This window comes from Colius striatus, unplaced genomic scaffold (genome assembly GCF_028858725.1).
Source record: "Colius striatus isolate bColStr4 unplaced genomic scaffold, bColStr4.1.hap1 scaffold_159, whole genome shotgun sequence".
NCBI lineage: Eukaryota > Metazoa > Chordata > Aves > Coliiformes > Coliidae > Colius > Colius striatus.
In genome coordinates, this window is record NW_026908449.1 from 26,615 (window position 1) to 33,649 (window position 7,035).

Below are 7,035 nucleotides of genomic sequence, written 5' to 3' on the forward strand. Positions count from 1 at the left end.
CCCCAAAATCACCCCAAATTGGAATCTGGGCTGAGAAGATGGTGTTGGGTCAGTGTTTGGGTTGGAGTGATGGTCCCTGAGCTCCTCCTGGGAGTGACAGCACCCCAAAATCACCCCAAATTGGAGCATGAGCTGATGAGATGGTGTTGGGTCAGTGTTTGGGGTCTGAACTGATGCTCCCTGAGCTCCTCCTGGGAGTGACAGCACCCAAAAATCACCCCAAATTGGAACCTGGGCTGAGGGGATGGTGTTGGGTCAGTGTTTGGGGTTGGACTGATGGTCCCTGAGCTCCTCCTGGGTGTGACAGCACCCCAAAATCATCTTAAATTGGAGGGGATGGTGTTGGGTCAGTGTTTGGGGTTGGAGTGATGCTCTCTGAGCCTCTTCTGAGAGAGACAGCACCCCAAAATCACCCCAGATTGGAGCATGGACTGAGGGGATGGTGTTGGGTCAAGTGTTTTGGGTTGGAGTGATGGTCCCTGAGCTCCTTCTGACAGGGACAGGACCCCAAAATCACCCCAAATTGGAATCTGGGCTGAGAAGATGGTGTTGGGTCAGTGTTTGGGGTCTGGACTGATGCTCTCTGAGCCTCTTCTGAGAGAGACAGCACCCCAAAATCATCCCAAATTGGAGGGGATGGTGTTGGGTCAGTGTTGGGTCTGGACTGATGGTCCCTGAGCTCCTCCTGGGAGTGACAGCACCCCAAAATCACCCCAAATTGGAGCACGGGCTGATGAGATGGTGTTTGGGCTGGAGTGATTCTCCCTGAGCTGCTACTGAGAGAGACAGCACCCCAAAATCATCCCAAACTGGAGCATGAGCTGAGGGGATGGTGTTGGGTCAGTGTTTGGGGTTGGAGTGATGCTCCCTGAGCCTCTTCTGAGAGTGACAGCACCCCAAAATCATCCCAAATTGGAAAGATTTGGCTTTGGTCCCTTTCTCCTGCAGCTGAGGGTGTCCCTGTGGCTCCTGGAGGAGCCTCCTCCATCCTCCCCTCCTGCTCCAGGCATCCTGGGTTGCTGAAAGGAGGAAAACAAAGAGCTGTTTCTACCCCCAGAGTTGATGCTCATCCCCTTTTCCCTTCCTGCTGGGGGCAGTGGGGGGAGAGATGATCTCAGAGGGGAGAAAGGATGGGGCAGGACCTTCCCTGGGTCTATTGGGCCACTTCTGTCCAGGCTTTGTAGCTTAATCCCAGGGTGAGGAGCTTCTGTGAGGGAGATGTGTCCTCCCAGCCCCTCCAGCTGCTGATGGAAGGGGGTCTGTGGTGCATCTGCTCTCACCTCTGTTGCAGTTTCCCCAGGGAATGAGCCCAAGTGGGTTTGGGAACCTGCTGAGGAGCCTCCAGCCCTCTCCTCACCCCACACCAAAGGATTTGCTCCTCCTGGGTCACTTTGTGCCACCCACCCCTGAGCATCTGCAGCCTTTCCCTTCCCCTGCAGCTCCTCATCAACCCCCTTCCCCAACCCCTCACCCCTCAAATCCCACCAGCACACATCCCCTCCCCCCTTCTAAACCCTCCATGGGCTCAGCCACCACACCTCAGCCCAAGCTCAGCCCATCTCAACCCAATTTCAGCCCATCTAAACCCAATTTCAGCCCCTCTCAGTCCAATCTCAGCCCATCTCAAACCATTTCAGCCCCTCTCAGCCCAATCTCAGCCCATCTAAACCTAATCTCAGCCCATTTCAGCCCATCTCAGCCACTCTCAGCCTATCTAAACCCCATCTCAGCCCCTCTCAGCCCATCTCAGCCCAAACTCAGCCCATCTAAACCCAATTTCAACCCAATCTCAGCCCCTCCCAGTCCATCTCAACCCAATCTCAGCCCCTTTCAGCCCATCTCAACCCAATTTCAGCCCATCTCAACCCATTTCAGCCCATCTCAACCCAATTTCAACCCAATCTCAGCCCCTCCCAGCCCATCTCAACCCATCTCAGAGCCTCTCAGCCCAATCTCAGCCCATCTCAACCCAATCTCAGCCCCTTTCAGCCCCTCCCAGCCCATCTCAACCCAATCTCAGCCCCTTTCAGCCCATCTCAGAGCCTCTCAACCCATCTCAACCCAATCTCAGCCCCTTTCAACCCATCTCAACCCCTCTCAGCCCAATCTCAGCCCATCCCAACCCAATTTCAACCCATCTCAACCCAATCTCAGCCCCTTTCAGCCCACCTCAGCCCCTTTCAGTCCATCTCAACCCCTCTCAGCCCAATCTCAGCCCATCCCAACCCAATTTCAACCCAATCTCATCCCCTCCCAGTCCATCTCAACCCAATCTCAACCCCTTTCAACCCATCTCAACCCCTCTCAGCCCAATCTCAGCCCATCTCAACCCAATTTCAACCCAATCTCAGCCCCTCTCAGCCCATCTCAACCCAATCTCAGCCCCTCTTAGCCCATCTGAACCCAATCTCATCCCCTTTCAGCCCATCTCAACCCCTCTCAGCCCATCTCAACCCAATTTCAACCCAATCTCATCCCCTCTCAGCCCAATCTCCCATCTCCCACCCCCCTGTGGAGCCTGAAACCGTGGCCAGGAAAGAAAACCACAAACCGAGGCGAGGGGAGGAGGGGTTGGGGAAGCAAAGCGTGGATTTAGGACAAAAGTGGCCTTTGTGGGGTGGGAGAGAAGCGGCCCCGTGTTGCGATTGGCATCGGCATTGTTGGGGCAGCGCCGGCCGGAGCCGCCGCGGCGCTGCGGGAAATAATGAGCACAAGGTGCCTGGGAAAAGCCGCTCCCGGAGGCTCCGCACACGGCAGCGCCTGTGCCACGGCCTGGGGAGGGGGCTGCCGGGCTCCTCGGACCCCCAAAGCCCAGGGGAAGGGGGATGTGGGGGGCTCTGAGGCTCCTCGGACCCCCAAACCCCAAGGGAAAGGGGATGTGGGGGGCTGCGGGGCTCTTCAGACCCCCAAACCCCAAGGGAAAGGGGATGTGGGGGGCTCTGAGGCTCCTTGTACCCCCAAACCCCAAGGGGAGGGGGCTGTGGGGGGCTCCGAGGCTCCTCAGACCCCCAAACCCCAAAGAGAGGGGGCTATGGGGGGCTCCGAGGCTCTTTGTACCCCCAAACCCCAAAGAGAGGGGGCTGTGGGGCTCCTCGGACCCCCAAACCCCAAGGGAAAGGGGATGTGGGGGGCTCTGAGGCTCCTTGTACCCCCAAACCCCAAGGGAAGGGGGCTGTGGGCTCCTCGGACCCCCAAACCTCAAGAGAAGGGGGATGTGGGGGGTTCTGAGGCTCCTTGTACCCCCAAACCCCAAAGAGAGGGGGCTGTGGGGCTCCTCAGACCCCCAAACCCCAAGGGAAAGGGGATGTGGGGGGCTCTGAGGCTCCTTGTACCCCCAAACCCCGGGAAGAGGGAATTGGGGGAGCAAAACCCCAAGAGACCCCCAAACCCCCCAAATCCCTCCAAACCCCCATAAACCCCCTCAAACCTCCCCCCAACCCCCACAAACCCTCCCAACCCCCCCAAACCCCCCAAACCTCCCCAAAAACCCTCCCAACCCCCACAAACCCCCTCAAACCTCCCCCCCAAGCCCCCCAACTCCCCCAACCCTCCCCCAAAACCCTCCCAACTCCCCCAAACCCCTATAAACCCCTCAAACATCCCCCCAACCCCCCATAAACTCCCTCAAACCCCCACAAACCCCCTCAAACCTCCCCCAAAAACCCTCCCAACCCCCCCAACCCCCCCATAAACCCCCTCAAATCCCCCCAACCCCCCCATAAACTCCCTCAAATCTCCCCCCAACCCCCCCAAACCCCCCCAACCCTCCCCCCAAAACCCTCCCAACTTCCCTAAACCCCCCATAAACCCCTCAAACCTCCCCCCAACCCCCATAAACCCCCTCAAATCCCCCCAACCCCCCCATAAACTCCCTCAAACCTCCCCCCAACCCCCTCAAACCCCCCATAAACGCCTTCAAACCTCCCCCCAACCCCCCCATAAACTCCCTCAAACGTCCCCCCAACCCCCCCAAACCCCCCTCAAACCTCCCCCCAAACCCTCCCAACTCCCCCCAACCCCTCAAACCCCCTCAAATCCCCCCAACCCCCCCATAAACTCCCTCAAACCTCCCCCCAACCCCCCCAAATCCCTCCCAACCCCTCCAAACCCCCCCAAACCCCCTCAAACCTCCCTCCCAACCCCCCCAAACCCCCCCATAAACCCCCTCAAATCCCCCCAACCCCCCCATAAACTCCCTCAAACCCCCCCCAAACCCCCTCAAACCTCCCCCTAACCCCCCCAAACCCCCTCAAACCTCCCTCCCAACCCCCCCAACCCCCCCCCAAACCCTCCCCCCACCCCCTTTTCCCCGCCGCGCCTCACCCCCAGCCCATTCTCCCTTCAAGCCGTGGGACCCTCGCGACGTTTCGCGTCACAAACGGCGCTTTTTTGGGGCGGGTTTATTCAGGATTTGGGGTTTTTTTTCTTCTCTCCTCACTTCTTTCTTTCTCCCCCGGTTTTTTTCGCTCCTTTCCTCGCGTTTTTCCTCCCCCCCCCCCCCCCCAGCAGCACTCACAGAGCGACTCTTTGTCCCGACCCCAGGGCAGCGCTTCGGGCTCCTGGCGCTTTGCCACCCCAAATAAGCGGCTTTTTTTTGGGGGGAAGGGGAGTCACTGAGGCTCCTCGGACCCCAAAACCTTCTAACATCCCTCCTCAAATCTTCCCAAGCTCCCAAACGCCCCCCAAACCGTCCCCAACTCGCCCTAAAGTACCCAAATGCATCAAACTCCCCCAGAGCACCCCAAACCTTCCCCAACCCCCCTAAACCCTCCCAACCTCCCCCAGAACCCCCAAACTCTCCCCAACCCCCCTAAACCCTCTCAACCTCCCCCAGAGCCCCCCAAACCTTCCCCAACCCCCCCAAACCCTCCCAACCTTCCCCAGACCCCCCCAAACTCTCCCCAACCCCCCTAAACCCTCTCAACCTCCCCCAGAGCCCCCCAAACCTTCCCCAACCCCCCCAAACCCTCCCAAAGCCCCCCAAACCCTCCCAACCTCCCCCAGAGCCCCCAAACCCTCCCCAACACCTCCAAACCCTCTCCAACCTCCCCCAGAGCCCCCAAACCCTCCCCAACACCCCCAAAGCCCCCCCAAACCCTCCCCAACCTCCCCCAGAGCCCCCAAACCCTCCCCAACCCCCCCAACTCCTCCCAAAGCCCCCCAAACCCTCCCCAACCCCTCCAAACCCTCCCAACCTCCCCCAGAGCCCCCCAAACCCTCCCCAACACCCCCAAATCCTCCCAAAGCCCCTCAAACCCTCCCAACCTCCCCCAGAGCCCCCAAATCCTCCCCAACTCCCCCAACTCCTCCCAAAGCCCCCCAAACCCTCCCCAACCCCTCCAAACCCTCCCAACCTCCCCCAGAGCCCCCCAAACCCTCCCCAACACCCCCAAATCCTCCCAAAGCCCCTCAAAACCTCCCAACCTCCCCCAGAGCCCCCAAATCCTCCCCAACTCCCCCAACTCCTCTCAAAGCCCCCCAAACCCTCCCCAACACCCCCAAACCCTCCCAACCTCCCCCAGACCCCCCCAAACCCTCCCCAACCCCCCTAAACCAGCCCAACCTCCCCCAGAGCCCCCAAACCCTCCTCAACCCCCCCAAACCCCCCCAACCTCCCCCAGAGCCCCCAAACCCTCCCCAACTCCCCCAACTCCTCTCAAAGCCCCCCAAACCCTCCCCAACCCCCCCAAACCCTCCCAAAGCCCCCCAAACCCTCTGTTTGAGATCTGGTTGAGATTTGGGGGGAGTTGGGTCAGATTTGGGGTGTCTGGGTGAGATATGGGGGAGTCTGGATGAGATTAAGGGGGTCTGGTTGAGATTTGAGGGGAGCTGGGTTAGACTTGGGGGGTCTACAGTGAGATTTGGGGGGTCTGAGTGAGATTTGGGGGGGATCTGGTTGAGATTTGGGGGGAGTTGGGTCAGATTTGGGGGGTCTGGGTGAGATTTGGGGGGGTCTGGGTGAGACTTGGGGGGAGCTGGGTCAGATTTGGGGGGATCTGAGTGAGATTTGGGGGGGATCTGGTTGAGATTTGGGGGGAGCTGGTTGAGATTTGAGGGGTCTAGTTGAGATTTGGGGAGAGCTGGGTCAGATTTGGGGGGATCTGGTTGAGATTTGGGGGGTCTGGTTGAGATTTAGGGGGTCTGGTTGAGATTTGGGGGGAGCTGGTTGAGATTTGGGGGATCTGAGTGAGATTTGGGGGGATCTGGTTGAGATTTGGGGGGAGCTGGGTCAGATTTGGGGGGTCTGGTTGAGATTTGGGGGGAGCTGGGTCAGATTTGGGGGGTCTGGTTGAGATTTGGGGGGTCTGGTTGAGATTTAGGGGGTCTGGTTGAGATTTGGGGGGAGCTGGGTCAGATTTAGGGGGTCTGGTTGAGATTTGGGGGGAGCTGGGTCAGATTTGGGGGGAGCTGGTTGAGATTTGGGGGGAGCTGGGTCAGATTTGAGGGGTCTGGGTGAGATTTGAGGGGAGTTGGGTTAGACTTGGGGGGTCTGAGTGAGATTTGGGGGGTCTGAGTGAGATTTGGGGGGGATCTGGTTGAGATTTGGGGGGAGTTGGGTCAGATTTGGGGGGTCTGGGTGAGATTTGGGGGGTCTGGGTGAGATTTGGGGGGGTCTGAGTGAGATTTGGGGGGATCTGGTTGAGATTTGGGGGGAGCTGGTTGAGATTTGGGGGGTCTGGGTGAGATTTGGGGGGTCTGGTTGAGATTTAGGGGGTCTGGTTGAGATTTGGGGGGAGCTGGTTGAGATTTAGGGGGTCTGGGTGAGATTTGAGGGAGTCTGGGTGAGATTTGGGGGGTCTGGTTGAGATTTGGGGGGAGCTGGGTCAGATTTGGGGGGTCTGAGTGAGACTTGGGGGGGTCTGGGTGAGATTTGGGGGGTCTGAGTGAGATTTGGGGGGTGTCTGAGTGAAGTTTAGCATCACCCAGCCATCTGGAGACCCCCCAAATCCCACTGAGACCCCCCTAAATCCCACTGAGACCCCCCCAAATCAACCCCTTTGTAGGGATAAACCCCCGGGGGGGGGGGGGTGATTT